Source organism: Rattus rattus, chromosome 11 (assembly GCF_011064425.1).
Source record: "Rattus rattus isolate New Zealand chromosome 11, Rrattus_CSIRO_v1, whole genome shotgun sequence".
NCBI lineage: Eukaryota > Metazoa > Chordata > Mammalia > Rodentia > Muridae > Rattus > Rattus rattus.
The window spans coordinates 19162838-19188387 of NC_046164.1; the positions used below are offsets into that span (position 1 = coordinate 19162838).

At 36.6% G+C, this 25550-nt stretch overlaps 1 pseudogene; it reads right to left on the reverse strand.

The window, feature by feature from the left end:
* Positions 1-19577: 19577 nt before the first annotated feature.
* On the reverse strand, positions 19578-23645 carry LOC116912742 (annotated as a pseudogene).
* Positions 23646-25550: the final 1905 nt, after the last annotated feature.

Below are 25550 nucleotides of genomic sequence, written 5' to 3' on the forward strand. Positions count from 1 at the left end.
ATAATGTCAACAATTAGCTCCTTAGGAACAATCACAATAATTTTCTGAAAAAAAAATGTCTATCAAGCTTTAACACTTCCCTGTCAAAAATAAGATATATTGTAGCAAGGAAAGACAGAATGGGTTCCAGACCTCTAGCCCAAGTCTATATGGTTACATTTTCTTTTCTCTGCCCAACCGACTCATTGCTACACTCCCTTCCATTGTACATACCAGGAAGCAGACTCATGTACACAGCATCTGAGGACTTCCATTGCTATGGCCCAACAACTTCTGAGTTAATATTCACAAAATTACCACATCACTCAACACAATCACTCTCCATTTCAGATCTGGGAATAAAACACTCCTACATGTTGGTAAGTACTGAGATGCTGAACCACCCTCTAATATTTTTATTTTAAAAATTTGAGACAGGAACTGGGTATGTAGCATAGGCTGGCCTAAAAAGTGCAATCTTTCTGCCTCAGCACACAGGGTGTTGGAATTATAAGTATGTGCCATTATATCAAGCTCATGGTTTCTTTAACTCCACATTTATAGGTTGTTCTTTTTTGATACCATAAAAGTCTCAATTTTAAGTGAAGACCTACTTCATTTCCAAGACTCAAATACACTCCGTAGTCATTCATTCCATTTTAAACACATTATCTTCACAAATATATATATGGATCAAATAAAATCTCCAGGATGTTCCAGTATATATTCTACAAAAGTAATGTCCTACTTGTGGACTGAAGTGGAAATTTATGAATTCTTTGGAGATTTAGTTGTGCCAGGTGATGTCTAGAGACTGTCTCATGAGAGGATGTTTTGCTGAGAACAGACATATAGTGTTTCCCTGGAAGCTACATGGAAAAGGGGTGTGCAGTATTTTGCTGAGTTGGATGCTTGAGAGGACAAATGTGTTTGAAAAGGGTATAAGTGTAACCCAAAAGACAGTGGGCAACACTGTATCATTGGTGTGCCTTGCACTTCTTTGCTGGTCATCATTAGGCTTTGCTTGTATTAGCCTTCACTGACAATACTGTGGCATTGATTTGCCTTGCGTTATTTGCTGATCATTATTTGATATGATTTGACATCTTAGAAATGCACCAAAGAACTTCTCGTGATATTCTGGAAGCTTCTTGCTGATTCTACATATTTGTTCCAGTTGCCTGGTGGTTGGTTTCTTCTGGATCAAACAGCTGAAGCTGATTCATGAGTGGTGTTTTTGAGTGGAACAAACTACCCCTGCTGATTTTTGTCAACTGATTTTCTGATATCATGACAACAAAGATTGGAATCACCCCAAAGAACTATTTCTAAATAGCTCCATATTCACCTTTGCCCTATTAAACTTTCTTTCCCATTACCTCTGGTGGGCGGTGGGCTAGAAGGGAGGCTAAAGCATTTAGGAATCCTTATTAAAGTAGGTTTTGAAAAATCTAAGTAATCAATGGCCGAAAAATGATTCAGGATAGCTGTGGATATAAACTTACTATGAAAGTAATTTTGTTTTATATATTATATAATATATATTTATATATTGCCATTATCGTTCTGGTTAGAAAGCCAGGTAAAGACCCAACACAAATATAATACTACAATATCACTAGTATACATATAGTAAAAAGTATTTGAAATCAGAAGATAGAAATATATCAACAGGGTTATTTACTAAGACCAGTGTGTAATGTGTTTTTAATTTATGCAAGGAAATGATTGTAACGAGACACATAAAATGACTTAAAAACAGAAATCACATTATCATCTTAATTGATGCAGAAAAAAAAAACATTGACAAACTCCAACATCATTCTTGAAAAAAATCTCTAGAGCATATAGAACTAGAGGGAATATAACTCAACACAATACAAGCTATGAAGGAGAAGCCCATGACCAGCAGCAGGAATAAACCAACACAGTCCCTTATTCCCACATCTTCTCAATATTGAACTCAAAGTACTAGCTGTAGTCATAAGAAAAAAGGAAATGAAAGAAATTCAAAATACAAAAAGAAGTAGAATGATCTCATTTAAAGTGGATATGAGGGTTTCTTAATCATGAGAAATCCAAATACCCTTGCCCTTGCAATCCATAAAAGGGTAAATTTACTACCAACAATTCTGTAGGCTGTTCAGTCAAACCTTGCAGATTGAGAAGAGTCTTAACTTTGCGAAAAATGTTTGTCCCATGAATTATGTCTGCACATGATGTGAAGTGGGAGAGAGAACTCTCCTAGAATATGAAGGAATTGGGAAGTGCATAAGGGCAATAATTGTACTATTCACTATGGAGAGATCACCACACAAATAGTAGTGAGAGATCATGTATCTTAATATATTTTTCTTCTTTAAAACACATGTGGGCAAGTAAAGAAACCTAATCCTAACCCTAACCAGTAACCCTAACTTACAAACCTAACCCATACCCCTAACCCTAACACTAACTCTAACCTTGACACCTAACCCTAAACCATACCCTAACCTTAACCCTAACTCGAACACTAATCCTGGGTCTAAACACCTAACCCTAACCCTAACTCTAACACTAACAGCACTAACTCTAACCCTATACCTAACCCCTAAACTCTAACCCCAACTCATAACCCATAAATCCTAACCATAACACTAACCTTAACTCTAACCCTGATTCCTAACCCTATAGCCTTTTTACTAACAAGCAATTGACTAGTTCATGGAAAAAAATCTTCAGCAATTAATTCCTTTTAATCTCCTTCGTTGTCAAACTACAAAAGTCATAATTATCTAAGTAATGCAATTGTTCCTTTGTTATCAATTGTAGGCTATGTCTACATCCAAGGAACCTAAAGGCAGAGAAGCATGCCTATCTGACCATGTTGGTATATAAACAGAAATGGAGAGATGTTCTGCAGATGGTCTGTAATACTTTCATACAAAAACAAAACAAAACAGAAAACAAAATTCAAGGGAACAGTGTCATTTGTCATTCATCACCATGAAAAATCATATAAATTAATGAAAGACTGGAGAGTAATCTAGTATCCAGAAGGAAAATAACTTTAGTTGAAGTGTTTGGGAAAGTATCTTCACAATATAGCAGAATCCTTGTGACTTCTAAACCTCCAGATAGAACCTGACATTCCCAGTAAACCTTCTCTGTCCTCTAAATAGAATGTAAAATCAAATAGTTTCCTTTTCACTTTCCAAGAAACTCAGAAAATCTATATGAATCTTTCTGCAGGTGCATGTTTAGCTTTTGCTTCATTGACTTTGAGAGCACTCCACACAGAACTGTAGATGGATCTCGTCATTTTGTCTCATTTAGTAGAGTCACTGAGGGAACATGTCTATTGCAAGTGTTTTGTGAGTTTGGTCAAAACCCAGATCTCACTGCATATATCCGTTACAAGATCAGCTCTTAGACTTCCAAATTATGGCTTAATGTGTGAGAGCAGTAGCAACATTCCAAGGCTTACTTCATTCCTCCCACCTCTAACTCACTACAGATAATTCCTTGTCATGTGAGAGAAAAATTTGGAGAAATGAAACTGAGACAATAAACCAATGAAGTAGTGTTTGGTGCATTTATGTTGAAACAGCCAAAGAATTTACTAATATGCTTAATATCTACAAATTAAAATATCAAATTTTAAGACAATAAAAGGATCTCTCAGGTAAGCAGATAAAATAATTAATTATTAGAAGGACACAAGAAAGTACTACAATAAAATTAACGTTTCCAATGAATTGTCTAAAAATAGAAAATTCCCACCAATACATATTAAAAGTATATATCTGATGCTGCTAATGATTATCATTTATTGCAAATAAGATGAAATTAGAGGTGAAGGACATAGCCATCAGTTTATGTAGTTATAGGAAATAAATTTGAAGACTAAGTCTTCTGGCCAAGAAGTCTGAAAAGTAGAAGATACAAGTACATTTCATTAACACGTGCAATTTTCCAGACTCCCATATAATTCAAGGGAATCTAAAAATGCGTCAAGAAGAGTCCCGATGGTAAGCCTGGTACCTATAAAAGAAAAAAAATAATGTAAATAATGTTTGAAAATGAGTCGTCTTCTTCTTCTTCTTCTTCTTCTTCTTCTTCTTCTTCTTCTTCTTCTTCTTCTTCTTCTTCTTCTTCTTCTTCTTCATATTCTTCTTCTTCATATTCTTCTGCTTCTGCTTCTTCTAATCTAAAGAAGAACTAGCACTTATGAATTCAGAGGAAGAGAAAAAACTTGAGACCTTTAGCTCTCAATGATAAAACTTTGCATAACCTGAAGCAGGGTCCTGTAGTCTTAACTGTTAGGAAGCTGAAGCAAAAAGATGATTAATTCAGTATTCAAAAGTTTTGAGGTTGCAGGCTGGAATGGATCCAAGTTAGCTTGAACCGTTTCAGATTACAAAGTGCAAACACTGTATTCCAGCACACTTATTCCACCTGAGCCAGATCAGTGGCACAATACCCACACAAATGCTACAGCCTGCTTGCCTCCAAGGAGATCTGTAGTAATTAAAGACACAGGTAAAAATCTTCCCCAAATATGGACAACAACTGGGACACCCACAACAGCCTAGCTACATGGGGCATACACCCACCCCCATTCCCCAAACACTAGCTTCTTTCTGGTCTACCTTGACCCGGGACAGACCAGTGGCTCAATACCTGCCCAAACCTTGCCAGCCTGCTTGTCTCCCAGGAGGTCCAAAGAAACCAAGGTTTACAGGAATCTCCTGTACCCAGGGGCACAAGAGGTTCACAGTAACCAAGGACACAGGAAGCCTGCTTTAATCAGAGACATAGGAGAGCCACCCCAACTAGAGACAACACTGCCTACCTCCAAGGAGACCAGCTCTAACTCAGATCACATAGACATACCAGCTTCCTTGTAGTCAGAAAAACTCAGGCCAGTTAATATCAGAACCAGATGGCCAGAGGAAAGTGCAAGAACATAAGTGACAGAACTCAATGCAATTTGGCATCAGAACCCAGTTTTCCCACTACAACAAGCCCAGGATATCTTAGCATACCTGAAAAGCAAGATAATGACCTAAAATCCCATCTCATGAAGAAGATAGAGGGCTTTAAGGAGAATATGAAGATTTCCCTTAAAGAAATATAGGAAGACACAGGCAATTACGTAAAAACCTCAAAGAAGAAAGAAATAAATCATTTAAAATAGCAGGAAAATACAATCAAGTAGGTAAAGGAATTAAACAAAAAATGGAAGTGGAAAAAAAACAAAGAAAACACAAAGGAGGTAACCCGTGAGTTGGACTACTTATGAAAGAGATAGGGAACTACAAATTCAAGCATCACCAACAGAATACAAGACATAGAAGAGAGAATCTCAGGCACAAAATGTACGATAGAAAATATTGACACAGAAATCGGTCACAGAAAATATAAAGCGTAAAAAGCTCTTAACCAAAAATATACAGGAAATTCACAATATAAATAAAAGATCAAGCATAAGAATAATAGGACTAGAAGAGGGTGAAGTATCCCACTTCAAATGGCCAGAAATCATCTTCAAGAAAATCACAGAAGAAAACTTCCCTAACCTAAAAAAAGAAATGGCCATATATGTGCAAGAAGGCTACAGAATGTCAAATACATTGGACCAGAAGAGAAATTCCTCTCATCACATAATATTCAAAACACCAAAGGCACAGAACAAAGAAAGAATATTAAAAGCTGTAAGGAAAAAAGGTCAAGTAACATACAAAGGCAGACCTATCAGAATTATACCAGTCTTCTCAACAGACTCTAAAAGACAGAAGATCTTACCCTGATGCCATACAGACCCTAAGAAAACAAACAAACAAACAAACAAACAAACAACAACAACAAAAACGGCAGAGGCTACTATACCCAGCAAAATCCTCAATTACCATAAATGGAGAAAGCAAGATATCCCATGACAAACCTAATTTAAATATGTTTCCACATATTCATCCGTACAAAGGATCATAGATGGAAAACTCCAACACAAGGAGGGAAAGTACATCCTAGAAAAAGCAAGAAATTAATCCTTTTACAACAATCACAAAACAAGAGAGCAGCACAAGCATAATTCCATCTCTAACAAAATAATTAACAGGAAGCAATAATCATTGGTCCTTAACATCTTTTAACATCAATGAACTCAATTCCCCATTAAAAAGACACAGACTAACAGACTAAATACATAAAAAGGACTTAGAATTTTGCTGGATACATGATACATAATTTAGTAATGAAGACAGATACTGCCTCAGAATAAAAGGCTTGAAATATTTTCAAAGTAAATGGTCCTAAGAAACAAGTTGGAGTAGCCATTTTAATATCAAATAAAATCGCTTGAAACAAACAGTAATCAAGATGATGAAGGACAATTTATACGCATCAAAGGAAAAATCTACAAAGATGAACTCTCTATGAACACCTATGCTCCAAATGCAAGGGCACCCACATTTGTAAAGAACCATTACTAAAGCTCAAAGCACACGTTGAACCCCACACAATTATACTGGGGGACTTCAATTCCCCACTCTCATCACTGGACAGAACATGGAAATAGAAACTAAAGAGAGACACCGTGAAACTAACAGAAGTTATGAACCAAATGGATTTAACAGACATCTATAAAACATTTCATCCTAAAACAAAAGAATATACTTTATTCTCAACACCTCATTGTACTTTTTGCAAAATTGACAAAATTCTCAGTCATAAAACAGGACTCAAGTATACAAGAAGATTGAAATAATTGCATGTGTCCTATCAGATCACCAGGGACAAAGGCTGGTCTTCAATGACAACAAAAACAATAGAATTCCCTCAAATTCATGGAAACTGAACAAGATAAGTTGATCAGGAAATAAACAAAGAAAAATTAAAGACTTTTTAGAACTTAATGAAAATGTAGTTACAACATAAGCAAAGTTATAGGACCAATGAAAGCAGTGCTAAGAAAAAAACCTGTAGCTCTCAGTGACTACATATAGAAATTGGTGAGAGTATATATTAGCAGCTTAATAGCACATATGAGAGCTCTAGAACAAAGAGAAGCAAATATACCTAAGAGGAGTAAAGGGCAGGAAATAAACAAACTCAGGGCAGAAATCAACCAAGTAGAAACAAAGAGAACTAGACAAACAATTAAAAAAAAAAAAAACAGGAGCTAGTTCTTTGATTAAAATCAACAAGGTAGATAAAAGCTTAGTCAGACTAACCAGAGGGCACAAATGAAATGGAGACATAACAACAGAAACCCAAAAATTTTGAAAATTGTCAGATCTTACTACAAATGCCTATATTCATCAAAACTGGAAAGTCTGGATGAATGGACAACTTTATAGACAAATGCAAGGACTGAAGTTAAATCAAGATCAGACAATGCATCTAAACAGTCCCATGATCCCTAATGAAATAGAAGTAATTATTAAAAGTACCCCAATCAAAAAAAAGCCCAGGAGGGATTCTTTTAATGAGGAATTCTATCATACCTTCAAAGAAGACCTGATAGCAATATTCTTTAATCTATTCCACAAAACAGAAACAGAAGGAACACTAACTAATAAGTTCCATGAAGTCATAGTAACACTGATACTAAAACCACACAAAGACCCAACATAATGAATTCAGACCAATTTACCTTATTAATATTGATGCAAAAATACTCAATAAAATTCTCATATACCAAATCCAAGAACACATCAAACCAAATATTCACCATGATCAAGTAGGCTTCATCCCAAAGATGCAGGGATGGTTCAATATAAGGCCTATCAAAGGAATAGAATCAAAGACCCAGAAGTAAACCCATGCACCTATGGACACTTGATCTTGACAAAGAATCCAAAACCATAGAATGGAAAAAGAAAGCATCTTCAATACATGGTGCTCCTCTAACTGGCAGATTGTATGTCCATATTTATCATGTAACAGAAAGCTGAAGTTGAAGTAGATAAAGGACCTCAACATAAACCAGATAATCCCCATCAAAATACCAATCCATTTCTTCAAAGAGTTAGACAGAACAATTTGCCAATTCATCTGGAATAACAAAAAACCCAGGATAGCTAAAATTATCCTCAACAATAAAAGGACTTCCGGGGGAATCACTATCCCTGAACTCAAGCAGTATTACAGAGCAATAGTGATAAAAACTGCATGGTACTGGTACAGAGACAGACAGAGAGAACAATGGAACAGAATTGAAGACCCAGAAATGAACCCACACACCTATGGTCACTTGATTTTTGCCAAAGGAGCCAAAACCATCCAATGGCAAAAAGATAGCATTTTCAGCAAATGGTGCTGGTTCAACTGGAGGTAAACATGTAGAAGAATGCATATTGATCCATGCTTATCACTCTGTACAAAGCTTAAGTCCAAGTGGATCAAGGACCTCCACATCAAACCAGTTACACTCAAACTAATAGAAGGAAAACTAGGGCACTGGAAAAACACATGGGCACTGGAAAAATTTCCTGAACAAAACACCAATGGCTTATGCTCAAAGATCAAGAATCAACAAATGAGATCTCCATAAAACTGCAAAAGCTTCTGTAAGGCAAAAGGACACTGTGGTTAGGACAAACGGCAACCAACAGATTGGGAAAAGATCTTTACCAATCCTACAACAGATAGAGGCCTTATATCCAAAATATACAAAGAACTCAAGAAGTTAGACGCAGGGAGACAAATAACCCTATTAAAAAATGGAGTACAGAGCTAAACAAAGAATTCACAGCTGAGGAATGCCGAATGGCTGAGAAACACCTAAAGAAATGTTCAACATCTTTAGCCATAAGGGAAATGCAAATCAAAACAACCCTGAGATTTCACCTCACACTAGTGAGAATGGCTAAGATCAAAAACTCAGGTGACAGCAAATGCTGGCGAGGATGTGGAGAAAGAGGAACACTCCTCCATTGTTGGTGGGATTGCAGACTGATACAACCATTCTGGAAATCAGTCTGGAGGTTCCTCAGAAAATTGGACATTGAACTGCCTGACGATCCAGCTATACCTCTCCTGGGCATATACCCAAAAGATGCCCCAACATATAAAAAAGAAACGTGCTCCACTATGTTTCATCGCAGCCTTATTTATAATAGCCAGAAGCTGGAAAGAACCCAGATGCCCGTCAACAGAGGAATGGATACAGAAAATGTGGTACATCTACACAACGGAATATTACTCAGCTATCAAAAACAATGACTTTATGAAATTCGTAGGCAAATGTTGGAACTGGAAAATATCATCCTGTGTGAGAACAATCACAGAAAAAAACACACATGGTATGCACTCATTGATAAGAGGCTACTAGCCCAAATGCACCTAGAAAACACATGAAACTCAAAGACGGATGATCAAAAATGAATTCAATCCTTCTTTAAAAGGGGATAAGAATACCCTTTGCAGGGGACCAGAGAGGCAATGATTAAAACAGAGACTGAAGGAACACCTTCAGAGCCTTTTGGCCTTTAGCCATATACAGCCATCCAATTAGACAAGATGGATGAAGCAAAGAAGTGCAGACCAACAGGGCCGGATGTAGATCTCTCCTGAGAGACACAGCCAGAATACAGCAAATACAGAGGCGAATGCCAGCAGCAAACCACTGAACTGAGAACAGGACCCCCCGTTGGAAGGAATCAGAGGAAGAACTGGAAAGCTTGAAGGGGCTCGAGACCCCATATGAACAACAATGCCAAGCAACCAGAGCTTCCAGGGACTAAGCCACTACCTAAAGACCATACATGGACTGACCCTGGACTCTGACCTCATAGGTAGCATTGAATATCCTAGTAAGATCACCAGTGTAAGGGGAAGCCCTGGGTCCTGCTAAGACTGAACCACCAGTGAAAGTGATTGTTGGGGGGGGCGGCAATGGGGGGAGGATGGGGAGGGGAACACCCATAAAGAAGGGGAGGGGGAGGGATTGGCCCGAAAACCAGGAAAGGGAATAACACTCAAAATGTAAATAAGAAATACTCAAGTTAATAAAAAAAAAAAGAGTATCCATACTACTGCTATCAGCCAACAAGTTCCATAAATCTCAATCTCTGTACTTGAAGGACAGAGTGTTTCAACAAGAATCACCTACATTTGCAGTCTGTACCATTGTGGAAATTCCCTTTTTATGTGCAACAGTACTGATTCTCTTTCAAATAATGTTTTACATTTAAAAAAAAAAGATAAAGTAGGAAAGAATCTTAAACTCATGGGTACAGGAGAGAAATTTCCTGAAAATAACATCAATACCTCAGGCTCTTAGATCATCAATTGATCAATAGGACTTCATAAAACCAAAAAGCTTCAGGAAGTTAAAAGATACCATCAACAGGATAAATCAGCAGTCTACAGATTGGGAAAAAACCTTCACTAATCCCACATCCAACAGAGGGCATATGTATATATATGTATAACAAGAAGTTAACCTCCATAAAAGTAATTAACCTAATTAAAAATTGGGTATAGATTATATCCAAAATATACAAAGAACACAAGATTTTAGAGTGCACGGAAACAAATACCCCTATTAAAAAATGGACTTCAGAGCTAAACAAAGAATTCACAGCTGAGGAATGCCGAATGTCTGAGAAACACCTAAGGAAATGTTTAACATCTTTAGTCATAAGGGAAATGCAAATCAAAACAACCCTGAGATTTCACCTCATCCCAGTGAGAATGGCTAAGATCAAAAACTCAGGTGACAGCAAATGCTGGTGAGGATGTGGAGAAAGAGGAACACTCCTCCATTGTTGGTGGCATTGCAAAAAATTGAAAATAGTTCTACATGAGGTCCCAGCTTTATCACTCCTGGGCATATACCCAAAAGATGCTCCAGCATATAACAAGGACACTTGTTCCATATGTTCATAGCAGCCTTATTAATAATAGCCAGAAGCTGGAAACAACCCAGATGTCCCTCAGCAGAGGAATGGATACAGAAAATATGGTACATTTACAGAATGGAGTGTTACTCAACTATTAAAAACAATGACTTCATGAAATTGTTAGGCAAATAGAGGGAACTAGAAAATATCCCACGTGAGGCAATCTAATCACAAAAGAACAAACATGATATGTACTCACTGATAAGTGGATATTTGCCAAAGGAAAAAAAAGCTCAAAATACCCACACTACAACTCACAGACCATATGAAACCAAAGAAGAAGGAAGACTACAACAAAGTGTAGATGCTACAGTCTTACTCAGAAGGGAACAGAAAAGAATTTCAGGAGGTAGAGGGAGAGTGAGATCTGGGAGGGAGAGAGGAGGGGAAGCAAAAGGGGAGTTTGGTTCAGATATGGAAAGAGATGAGAGAGAAGTACAGAGGGTCAGAAATTTAAAAGGAGGTGTATAAAAGTGGGGGAGGGGGACAGGAGTAGCCAATAGAAAGTCCCAGGTGCCAAGGACCCAATAGGTTTCTAGGATCCAACCAAGAGGATATTGGCTGAAATACCCAACAAAGGGAAAATAGAACCTGCAGAGACTATATCCATTGGATAGGCACGAACCCCGCTTAAAGATGGGGCTACCCATCTACCTCAAAAATAATGATGCAAAATTCTTCCTATCCAAAGGAAATGCAGGGACGAAGAGTGAAGAAGAGACTGAAGGAAAGATCATCAGGAGACTTCCCCACCTACGGATCCATTCCATCTGCAGACACCAAAAACCAAACACTATTGCTGATGCCAAGCAATGCTTGTTGACAGGAGCCTGATATAGCTACCCCTGAGAGGTTCTGCCAATACCTACAGATGTGGATGCACACAGTGAAACATTGGACTGAACATGGGACCTGAAATGAAAGGGTTAGGGCAAGGACTGAAGGAGCTGAAGAGGTTTGTAAATCCATAGGAAGAACATCAACCAAACAGACTCCCTAAAGCCCCCAAGGACTAAACCACCAATCACAGAGTACACATGGGGGGATGTCTCCAGCAGGATATGAAGCAGAGGATTGCCTTATCTGGCATCAATGGGAGGGGGGACCCTTGGCCCTGTGGAGGCTTGATGACCTAGCATAGGGGAATGCTAGGGTGCTGAGGCAGGAGTGTGTGGGTGGGTGGTAGAGCACCCTCACTGAGGCAGAGGTGGGGGAGGGGAGAGAGGATTTGTGGTATTAAAATGAGGACATTATGAATATTATAGGCAAATGGATATTACTGAAAAATATCCTGAATAATTCCATCCCCAAAGCATATACATTTTATGTACTCATTGATAAGTGGATAATGGTCCAAATTACAGAATACCTAAGATAAACACTCCAGACATTAATAGTTTAACAAGCAAAAAGGCTCAAGTGAGGAGGTTTCAATCCTATTTAGAAGGGGGAAGAAAAGAGCAAAGGGAGGGAGGACCTGGTTGGGAGAGGGGAGCAGAAATGGGGAACAGTATCAGATCTGGAGGGATTGGCAGAAGAGAAAACCAGAGCCCCAAGGGAATGAATGGAAATAAACAGCCTTCAGGGATTGGAGGTAGGGGTACAGACAGACTCTCAGAACTTATTGAGGATGACCTTAACAAAAATGCCCAAGGAGTGGGGAGAGGGGACTAGAAAAGTCTACCTCCAGTACATAGACAGGGCTTCAAATGGAGACACAGGGTTACTAACCCACAATCAAATTTCTTACACAGAATTTTTCTTGTCATAATTAACTGCAGGGACAAGAAATGGAGAAGAGACTGAAAAAAAGGCAGTCAAATGACTGACCCAACTTGGAATACATCTCATGGGTTACACCAAAACCTGACACATTACTAATGCTATACTGTACTTATATAGAGAGGAGTCTGCCATGGCTTTCCTCTGAGAGCAGCTACCAGCAGCTGACTGAGACAGATGCAGATACTTGCAGCAAACCATTACATTGAAGTTGGGGACCCTTGTGGTTGAAATAGTGGAGATTAAGGAAGCTGAAAGTGAGAGCAACGACATAGGAAGACCAGACCCCAGGGAGCTCCTAGAGATAGAGCCACCAACCAAGAGCACACAGGAGTCTGCCTGAGGCCCCGGAACCTATATAACAGATGTGTGCCTGGGAGAATATGTGCTTAATCCTCAAGAGACTTGAGGCCCCAGGGAAGGAGAACATCCTCTCAGAGTGAAGGGAGGAGGAATGGGATAAGGAACTGTGGGAAGGGGGAGTGAAGGGGCATAAACAACTAGAATGTAAATAAATAAAATAACTTATGACCATTGTGCATTATTTTTCTTCTAATATTTCAAAGTTATCCAGATTCTCTTGTAAGAAAACAATCATATACACAGCATCCACCAATATAGATCACTGAACCAGGTGACGAGAAAAATCCCAGACAAGGAGTAGAAAGCAATACTTAAGGATTACTCAGAACCCATTTTCTGAAAGGAAATATGCTCTGTCCCTCTCCTTACATGAATGGAAGTGGAGTGTATTGGAAGCCTCACATATTTTCCTATTTACTCTGTTTATTTCATAGAGTAAGTTTTTAGTAAATCGCATTAAATCTGTCAATTACATAATGTGATGTCTAACATATGGCTAGAGTATAAAATAATATACTTTATATTTGCTTAAAATTTGCAGGGCTAGGAACAGCAACCCCCAGAATAGAAAAGTGTCCTGAAAGACTTTCAAAACTTAGACATCTTTGAAGTCATGCTAAACAGTCACAGTCCCAGAAAATTTCCTTACAAAGCCCTCTTCCATTTCTATTTTCAGAATAGTCTTTCAAAATGGTCTGCAAAGAAAGCAGAACTAGGAAAAAGAAAAGCCATGTGTAGTTACTCTGCTACATAAGAAGTGGTGGTGTGTGTGTGTGTGTGTGTGTGTGTGTGTGTGTGTGTGTATGTGTGTGTGTGTGTGTGTGTGTGTGTATGCGCGCTTTAAATGATCACTATTCTAGACTAATTTTCTCTAAGCCCTAATATTGAAATAGCAATGCTGTTAAAACTGAAAATTGGGGTTACTTAACTTCTAACCATCCTGAAGTTACGTATAAGCTTAATTTTTGAAGAACACACAATATTTAAAAGCAAGTTAAATGAAATAAGACCCTTAAATTTCCTTGTTCTCTCTTCCTCCCTGGTAATTTCCTGATTTTCTACCTTTTGTCCACTCTCCAAAATACAATTTCTTGTGCCCTTCGAGAACCTAGGAATTTCAGAAGCCACATGAAGGACTCACAATCCCATATTTTGTTACAAAGATCCAACCGGCTCTCTTCTCTTTGCTCTGGTTCTTCATAAGATTCTGTGCCTTCCATATGCCTTACATGTGTTTCAGTCACATAGGTGTTTTCATCAACTGAGTTCTCTGCAGAGGCAACTTGAATGAGAAGAAAAGGCAGCAGATGAAGAACCAACATATTTTTAGAATAATATTGGAGCCAATAAGGCTTGCATATCCATTCTTTTACTTTACATTCATCAATTCTGCCATATGTTTAACCCTTCCAATTTGTCACAGATGTCTACATGTCCTTGGCAAAAGCAACCTCCCATGCACATAAGCATAGGACAATTGATTATTATATTATTATATTAAAAGTATTTACATTAAAAATGGAGATAAGACTAGAAACTAACAAAATAACATCAAGTAAAAACATGTACTGATTCATGCCCCATAGATTTAGTAATCGTATTTACTGTACAACAAAATTAAACTTCAAGTAGTAATCTTTACTTACAGCAAAAGACCAGGGTAGTAGAGGCACAGATCAACACAGGGAGTACCAAGAACTTCATGGTGATAATTGAAAGAACAGGAAGCACTAATTATTAATGATGACTAGGAAGACTCTAGTCATAGATACACAATATATGTAGAGCACACCAATCAGAAGCTGCCACAACCTAGTAAGTGATTGACATGAAAGGATGGTAAGCAGAGCAAATGAGATCATCTACACAGCCAGGGGCTATTGAGAAAGGTCAAGACTTCAAATGTTTGGCAGATACTAGATTCTGACAACACAGGAATCCAGTGAAACTGGTTCACATGACAACTTTCTGGATTTCACTTGTTTGATACAAAGTGTTGCCATAACTGTAACTATCTTACAAGTTGGAAATGTCCACCACAGTCTTCTTGATATCAAGAGTGCTCCTTTCAAGACTCTGAAAGTCAGAAATTTATGTAAAGATCAGAACCATGTTTTACTCAAGAGAATAAATAGGGTAGAGCAGATGAATTCAAGTTTAATCTGGAGTCAGCTGTGCTGCACAATCTTCAATCATAGTGTCAACAATCTATATGGAGTAAGGGACATTTGATCACATACAGTGTGAGGCCAAACACTAAATTTGCCTTCACTGAATTTCAGCAATTCTTGTATAAAATTTAAAATGTAAGGGCTCAAGGAAAGAAAACCAAATTTAAATTTCTTAATGACTGCAAACACTGTGTCAGTTCATTTGTTAACTGCTGAAATCCTTCTCCAGTGTGATTCTTGAACCTGAGGGCAGATGCAGTTACAGCAAAAGACAATGAACACCTGTTGACCTTCACGCAGGTGTCCTGATTAAGTCAACCCACCTTTATTTATACAATCACAATCCTGCTCACCTGAGTTGTGACACCATTAGTTGTTTTACTAAAAAAATGATAACATCAGCACAATAAAGACACCATCTTTACAAAAAGCACCCAATAACTTCCCTTTCTACTTTACTCTTCCCTTTGGGACAATCAAACCCGAACCTTATATTTGACGATGAAGCACTATTTTAGGAATCCAAAAATAAATGTCTAGGCTGGCATGTCCTGTAGACATGAGCACATACGCAGATGGTAGTAAACTTGGTTGCACAGTTACACAAGGATAGAGACAGATTAAACATTTGTGGGTATAAGTCAAATGATTCATCAAAGAGCATCCTTCTGTCTTGACATTTTTGAAACTGCAAAGACATGCTCAAGGTACCAAGCAGCCATTTTTAACTCTCTAGAGGCCAGAGATGATTGTTTCTGGAAATTGCCTCTTGCTGATAGCATCAGGTAACTAGAAGATGAGACTTCTTACCTAGGATGGTGAGACGCTCTTAGCTCTTTAATTCAGGGGCCAGCAGAAAGAAGCCAGCTGGCAAGAGGCTGAGAGCCCACTAACACTTCATGAGCCAATGAGAAATAAATGAAACAGAAAAAATTCACACACACACACACACACACACACACACACACATTCAAATGCACACACACCACATTCACACACACACGGGATGAAGCAAAAGGGGCTCTAACAAGCAAGTTTCATTAATTTTCACATAAAAAATACGTACATGCATTCATACAAACATACCTACATACATATATTCATACATACATACAAACATATATACACATTTGGTGGGTGGAACAAACTTCAATGAGGTGATTTCAACAATTATTTTTGTTCTCTACTTATATACCTCCTCAGACAAAGTCCTCAATGTAAGAAGAAAATTAACACATAGCCATAAAAGCTATTATTACAAAAACAGGTAGAATCATTCTGACAGGGTAATTGTTTCATGGTTTTTAAAACATTTTTACATTCTATAAGTTCATAGTAACATATAGTAAGTAATGATTAAACAGTTCTTATCTATTTTTAGCTTGATAAGTTCACTATAAGCTTGAAGAAATAGAGGGGTTTTTTTTTCCAAGAAACAGGTCATTTGTCTTGTTTCTTATTGTTTTCAGATCCTATATAGATAAACTAGTTAATCACTTGTTTTCTCTTCTGAAAACCATAATAAATTTCCCACTCCAAACTTATGACCTTAATTATCAAGATCAGTGGCCTAATCTAGAAGAATAAATTTATGCCAAGCCTGTTTCTCTTCCTAGTACAATTGACATGTTTGTGACATGAAAATGTTCACAGAACGTTTTTTGCAGGACACTTATTCTGCCAGGAGCTTAAAACTATTTGAGTCTATTTGGAAGTTCTATAAAAACCTTATCAGGAGTTATAAAACCATTTAAATAGCATTATTTCATGAGAGTGCATCTTCATATTGATTCTGCAGGAAATCTGCCCAACAGAGTAGGTTAATACAATAGGCAATGAGGGGACCTTTTCAGGCTATGTCAGGTATATGAGAAATATTCTAACGATGAGCAAGAAAATACATATCAGCAGTAAGTAAACATCCCAGGAAAAAATCCCTAGAATCCATGCCTCTCCAAGATTTACCCATCTCAGCCATGCAAAATGGGGGGCTATCTTCAGGAAACTCACCTGTTTGCTACAGCCTTTCCTACATTTTCTCCATAATGCATTGTTTCCTCGTTTTAAGTATCAGTTGATCAGACATATCTTCCTCAGAAGAGTTATGCAAGCAGGACCTTCACAGCTGACACAGGCTTACTCGTCGCGACTGCAGGTGCTTCTTTAGGGGCATGAATATGTGTCCCCAAACACTCTATTAGTGGTCATGACTGGAGGATGAATAGAAGCAGAAAGAGAAGATGATAGTTTGTCCCCTTGAAATAGGACTGAGAAAACCAGTTATCCACAAATCTTTCCCTGCATCATCCCAGCCTTGCCAATGATGAAAAAAAGTATCTCAGGTAGAAGTAATGCTTTAGAGGAAACTATATTGTATATAGGAACTTCAAAATCAAAATATTAATGTAACATTGGTCTTACTAACTATGGGACATTAACAGTTATGACCATAAATATTCCTCTAATAACCATTATTACTTAACAATTTCAGGCTCATTATTATTTTGAATTACTCTGCAAGCACTGAATGTCACACAATATTCACTACATCATGTAATATTATATATGTAAAATTCAGGTTGTAGCAGTTGAAAATTTTTCCTTCCAAAACTGATTAATCCAAAAGGAATGTTTATGTGTCATCAGTTTCTCTGTCTGATTTATAAATAAAACAAATAAGAACACTGAGTTGTATGGATAGAGAAAGTAAGGAAAATCAGCCCCCATCATTCCCCTTTGCTGTGGCATCAAGTCTCCACAGGACCAAGGGCCTCCTGGCCACTGATGCCAGAAATTGCAGTCCTTCCCAGAGTAGGGGAAACCAGGAAGGGAGATAACATTTAAAATGTAAATAAATAAAATAACCAATAAAATACATATAAATTAAAAAATAAAAAACTTGAATCTTGAGAAAGACTTCTGTTAGTGAACACATGCTATACCTAATTAGGTTATAAATATGTTCGCACAGAATTAGAAAATTACGTGGTTTATATATAGTTATGAAATTTTAATTATACATATATTAATACAAATTAAACAAATATATTCCTGTAGTGTACAGTGAATAGGCATGTGGGTACAATTGAAAATGAAATCCATAGACCTTTAATTCCTATGACCAGTTTACATGAAGTTAAGAGTTATTAAATTTTGGTGCTTGTAACTGAGGATGATCTTTTACAAGAGTAACAATTGGTCTTAACCACAGAGCTATTACTTCAGTGCTTCATATTTTAAAATTTAAATATCCTGAAAAAAATTGAAATTGGGGTAGACCCACTGGTGTTCCTCCTCCTGTGGCCCACTCCAAGTCTTCAGATATATGAAGTTGTTGACTCTGTGGGAAATAAGGAAAATAGCTTCCTATTTTGACTTTTAATCCAAGGCCTTGTGGAAAATTCCAAATGATGAAAATGTCATACTCTGTACACTGATTTTCCCTTTGATTCATGTTCACCGGTTCTCCAACAGGGTTAGTAAATACCCTGGTTTTCAGCAAGGAAACCACTTAAATGAGACGCATAATTAGATGCTTACGAATGCATATCAATTAAAGGAATGCTAAATTGAGAATTCCCCTAATGTTTTCATGACTTTAAAAGACAGCTGTATTAAAATAATCCTGCATAGCAAAATACAATATACATCATAGATAAGAAAAATATATACTTCATGTTAATGTTCAGTGGTAAAACATGCTAGAAGAAATGATTCCCAAATAACAAGTAACTTGGTGTGTGTGTGTGTGTGTGTGTGTGTGTGTGTACACATGTTTGTCAAAAATAGTTCTTAAAAAATGAAGCCATGTATGTGAGAATAAAGAGGAAGTCTGAATATCTGGAAGTTGTAGAAATAAAGAATAGTTGTGGTTCTTTCATACAGTATACATACATGAAATAAACATAAACTTAATAAAATGTGCAATCTTAATCATTTATGTTTTAGTAAATTATTAATTTAAATTAAATTATTAATTTAAAAGATAACTATTAATCACAGAACATGTACTGATTCCTGAGAAATTCTTTTAGAAAAATTTTCTATTCTAGTCATCACTTAAGGCTTTTATGATAAAACTCTTGGCACCTATTTTAAATTTTGAACTCCTTTGGTAATATGTTGAGACATGTTTTCATGAAACGCACTAATATTCATAAAAATGTATTATCTCCTATTAAATTTATCCTTGTGAATGATGCATATCCATGTAAAGGATTCACTAGGGAATTTTGTAGTGAAATTTGTACACTGAAAGAATAATCTCTTACAAATGTACAGTTATTTCTGATGGTCAATTTAAGAGATCATATTGATATATCTAAGCATAATGACATGTAAGAAACTTTACCTTCTGACAATCAGTGAATATTCCTTTGAGGTTTGCCATTTGCTAAGAATCTACTAGTTGAGGGATGATTTCATGGTAGGTGTGGGCCACAGCATACACTGCATTATACAAATTGTATCCTTCTTCACTCAGGACCATGTCAAATTTTTGCAGTGCTCTCCATTCCAATGTATCATTGAATGTAAAATGATCCATTTTGCTAATGCTATTCTTAGAGATTGAACAATTAAAATAACTCCACCCCAGTATAGAATTAGAAATGTTTACTGGGTATTTGGAAGTGTTCATTGTTTGCATAAAATTCCTAAATTTAGTAATCTCACCTTTGTGGTGTGCAAAAGTGACAGTTCCATGAAAGAAATCAAGGTTGAATTCTTTTTTATTTGTGATGACATCCCATTGTGAGGTTGTGATCCAGACTCTCTAAGCACCTAAATAGCCCCATCTTCTAAAGCTGAGTTCTAGGGTAGAATTCATTTCACCATAAATGATAACAACCTTTGCTGAAGATGTCATAATTTCTTTATCATATATGTTAGCCCTTGTCATGTATATCTGCAAGTTTTCTGGAATCATGTTTACAAAAGCTAAACAGATTTCATGGCTTTGCATTTCCTCTCTCAAATCTGAGAGAAACTGAATACCATGGTCATCATCTGAGATGACCAGTACAATCCAACTCCATCTAAAATGAAGCATCAAGGAGACCATGCCATAGGACAAACATATATCCTTATATGCTACCTGATGAACATAGGGCAACTGGTCATGGTCATTTAGGTTAGGATTAAATGGTCCAAAGAAAACCTAAAGGATATAGAAGAATGGATAAAAGGTCCGCATGAGGAATATGATTGTTAAGATGTTTGGAATTATATACAAGTAATATTATTCACCTTCTATAATGCCTATTAAGGATAGGAAATTATACTAAGAATATTCTGTATTATTCCTATTAGATCATGGAATATATATATATATATATATTCTATGTCTGTGTGTGTTTGTGTGTGTGTGTGTGTAACAGCAGCATACTCATGCATGAATGCTGTCCAAGTTTACATGTAGGTACATGTAAATGGAATTTAAATGTTGTCAACACATCTAGTGTTACACATTCTTACCATTGGTGTCATAGAATTAATTGCCAGTTTTAAGGATGATTTCCAGGATGGTCCTGTAAGTTCTACATCACAAAGGTCCCCTCCTCCACAGACATAATTAATAAATTTCAAAAATTGTTTTGTTGTGTATATATTAGATCCAGAACTCCCAATGCATCTTCACACAGTACAAAAATAAGGGAGAAGATCAAAGATGTGTTGGGTAAAATATAAGGATTCTTGTTGATCTCATCAGTAGCAAAAAACATTACCAGGAAAAACTCATATTTTGTTGCTGGTATTCTAAAACAAGGCATAATGATGATTAAGGGAGATGTTTGAAGCATAAAATTTCAAATGCTGTAATGTTTGTAATAGGAGACATGATAAATTTTTGTCTCAGTGTCTTGGAATAAGTCTCATAAATAAGAGATCTTTAGAGCAGAATACAATTTAAGAATTCATAAACATAGGCACTATGGTATGATAAATTTGGTATTCATGGAAATAGATAAGTATTGTTTTATCTCTGAGATCCATCCTTGATTAAGATTACAGTTCTATTGAGTAGGACAGCTATAAAATAATCTTGGAGTTGTAATTCCACAGATACATTTTTTAAAAGCATGAATTAAACCACATATGAAATACATAGCATTCCCCATAATTTTTTTATTTTAATGCATTTTATAGTATCAAACATCTTAACAATATTGAGTACTTTGAGAAACAAATATGACATCAAAAATTTTGTTTTTGTATTCATATTCTTTTGTAACCTAACAATATTATTGATGCATGTTTGATAATATCCATAACTGAGGATCCGATATCTAATGTTGATTACTGAATTGTTTCAAAACATACAAAAATTCTTTGGGAATTTAGCATAGTGAAAGAGCATAAAATATTAAAATGTATCATTGAGAAATATATTAAAAAGCCCTTATATGATACTACCTAACATAATGAGAATATTCAAAATGTATTATATCTATGTACATTATCATACAATCACTTTACATAAAAAAGATTATCAAAGGTCTAGAAGAGAAAAAATTATATCAGTAAGAATTTTTTGCAAATTTCATAATGATAATTTCATGCACAGTGAGAAAATATAACAATATTATTTCCATGATATTTGTATAACATGACTAATTTTCTCAACTGTTACTATTCATCAAACAGGATAATTATTTGAAGATATGTTTCATTTTAATTTATTTATCCATTTCAAAATATACAATAAGAAAGGAAAAACCACATAACCAGAATATTATCCTTTAGGCTCTTTTACACATCAATTTAATGTTACCTTTTATTGTGTTGTTACTATATCTATTTCATAAAAAAATGTACCAGATTTTTCTTAACACCTCAGTCTTCCTAATTCTTTGAGATCCTTTTAAGTGATGTCTGAGCACAGAGATCTTGCCATATGAAGTGTGTTCATCTGCCCCAGCACAGGTGGCAGTTCATCTGATATTAGCAACTACTTTTCATAAAGAGTAAAAACACAAAACATGCTTATTTGCTGAAAATTGCATTTTCCAATTGAGAGTTTGGAGCTAAGTTTTTCTTCCTAAACCTGAAAAGTGTATTGACTCAGTTCATACATTTGTAATTTTAAACATTATTATGGCTTATGAAAGTGTCACCAATAAAAATTTCCACTGTTTTCACTGAGATGTGGGGCAATACAGATCACATCAGAAATGAAATTCCTACTGACCTAACATAGAAGTATAATAATGTGAAGCCACCATCACTATCAAAGTGTACATAGTGTACTGTGCCTAACTATTGGAAAATATATACTTTGAATCCCAAAGACATGAAAATTGAATAAGAAATTGGATGAGAGTCAAAGAGAGAAAAGCACAGGAAACCACAGTTCATGAAAGAAAGAAGTCCCAGGCACATTGATTGGTGAAAATGTGAGTGATTTAAACACTCCTTCCCTCATGATGTGCAGGCACAAATGGTAACATACCACAGTTGGGGTCTCAGAACTAAGTAGCCACATTGAGAACCACTTCTTACCCACAAGAAATACATGTATGCTCCTAGATTATCTCTAATGTTATATTTATTCAATAATTAATAGAAATATTAACCATCTATCTGATACTGATTATAAGCATAATCCATGACTGAGTAGTTGCATAATTAGATCAAAATATTATTCTGATAACAGACTATGAAGACTGACAGGCTTTTTCTGCATTCAGTGTCAGCTTTAGAATGGCAGGAGGTGCTCATTTAAAGATTATTTTAAAAACAAAATGTATGTATATTCACAAATATATATCTAATGTTATACATGTACACATACACACATATTTCAGTGTATGAATGTATGCTCAACTGTTGTAGACCAAAATTAGATAACTTTTTTATGAAGGAATTTTGATACATGCTCACACAGGAATCATTGACAGTCAATTGAATCTAGGCAGGGGTGTAATCTATTCATATTGTGCTCTTGCCAATGGTGGGATTTTTGAATTTAAGGCAGATGAAGAGAAACCTTTCTACATAAGATACAGATAAAAATTCAAAAGAGAGAATTCAGTCTCTCTCATTGTTCATCATTGAGAACTGGAGCCCAATGTAGTAAAGCTAAACTAAACCGTGACACATTTGAAAGTATTAAAATAGTAATTGACATAATAATTACTTTCCAGTGGTTCCTAAAGATACAGGAGGATGAATAGGACAGAACCCCACAGTTTGTGTACACAGCTTAATATTTCTAATTCATGAAATTGAAGCAGGAAATAAAGTTACTGACTTACCTAAAATCAATAACTTCATTATAAAAATTGTCTTCAATAGGTTCCTCAGTTGTCCGAAGGAAAAAACCACAATCATTTCACAAATCCCCACCATTATCTTGACTATTCTTTATCCTCCAAAAGCAAATAGGTTCAGTCAAATAGCACACGATGAAAGAAAACTTCAAGAGGAAAAAGGAAACAGTGAAAGCATCCAGCTTCTTCATATCTGCTAGGATCTAAGATGGAGCAGTTGTGAAATCTCTTTCTTTTGCAGAGAAACATCACACACACACACACACACACACACACACACACACACACACACACACTTACCTGTGTGTCTGTTTTAAGTCTACTGCTTTCTGGAGATCCACTTAATTATATTCAACAGTTCCTTTCCATTCTCCCTATGCCGTACTCCCTGGATACATTGGGAAAATTCTGGCCTCAAGCTCTACATCTGAGATCTGAAATGTTTTGATCAACAAATGTCTGAAAACATGTTGTGAAGATTATGTTCTCCATTCCCAAGTGCCATGATTTCATGTATATGCATGGCATTAATCCAAAGGACAATATTTTCTTGGACATCTTGGACTAGACCATGTGTCATCATCCATATGTATGAACACAATGGATTTCATCAGAACTTCCATAGTAAGACTGGAGTTGAGAAAGTCCTAAACGTTCCATGTCACTCAGACTTTGAGTTGAATCATGGGACATTATGTCTTCCATTGTCTAACATGGAGAAGGGCAGTATCACATACAACACTGAGCCAGGAGTTGAGCATACCCTCTGTTATTCATATATTATTGCATGCTAGTCATATATTATTGCATGCTAGTCATGTTTACAAAATCTCAAACTTCCTGTGATTCCCATTAACTGGAACACATTTCATTGTGTCAAATCCAATAATCCCTGGAATTACAGAGATTCAACACCCATCCTGTCCAGTATCAGTACCTGTGCAGACTTTCAATGAGTTATAATGCTAATCTCTTGTCTGATAATCAGTCCCTGGCAGTCCGTGGCATTTGATGAAATATTTTTTTGATAAATGTTTGTTCACACCTCATTACAATGATTGAGAACAATTTCATACATTTGACTCAAAGGAATGAAAAAATGTAGGTGTCATTAATGAGAGAGAACTTTATTGCTAATGTTAGTATATACCTTATATTTTTCACTCATGTCTAGTTGGTATTTCTTTTGAAACAGTACTGCCTTGGATTACATTGCAACAACACGGATGTATGTTGTGATAATTTATGTAACTTTGTTAGACTATAATTAGTGACACAGATGAAGCATGGAATTTGAATTATAATTTTTTAACTACCTTGTATTTTTGTCCAGAATATCAACACTGAATGGAGTAGAGTCTTTCCTCCTCCTCCTCCTCTTCCTCCTCCTCCTCTTCCTCCTCCTCCTCTTCCTCCTCCTCCTCTTCTTTTTTATTCCTTAATCTTTTTTTAAGTCCAGATTTTATCTCCCTCTTGGTCCACTCTCTGACTGTTCCACATTCCACAATCCTCCCCACACCCCCCAAGCCCTGGCTCCAAGAGGAAGTCCCCACTGAAACACCACACACTAGACCTTCCCAGTCCTTGGGGTCCCAAGTCTCTAGAGTGTTAGGTGATCTTCTCCCACTGACTCCAATCCTCTGCTGTATGTGTTGGGGGGATCATATTGGCTGGTGTATGCTGCCTGATTGATAGCTCAGTGTCCGAGAGATCCTGGGGATCCAGATTAATTCAGACTGCTGGTGTTCCTATAGAGTCACCCACCCTAATTCAACCACAGGGATCACCAGCTTCTGTCCACTGGTCAGATGTAAATATCTTCATCTGACTCTTTCAGCTGCTTGTTGGGCCTCGTGGAGGGCAGCCATGCTAGGCTCCTGTCTGTAAGTACACAATAGCATCAGTAATCGTGTCAGGCCTTGGGGCCTCCCCTTGAGGTGAATCCCAATATCGTCTGGTCACTGAACCTCCCTTTGCCCAGTTTCTTCTCCATTTTTGTCCCTGCAGTTCTTCTAGACAGGAACAATTCTGGGTCAGAGGTTTTACTGTGGGGTGGTAACCCCAACACTCCACTTGATGCTCTGTCTTTCTACTGG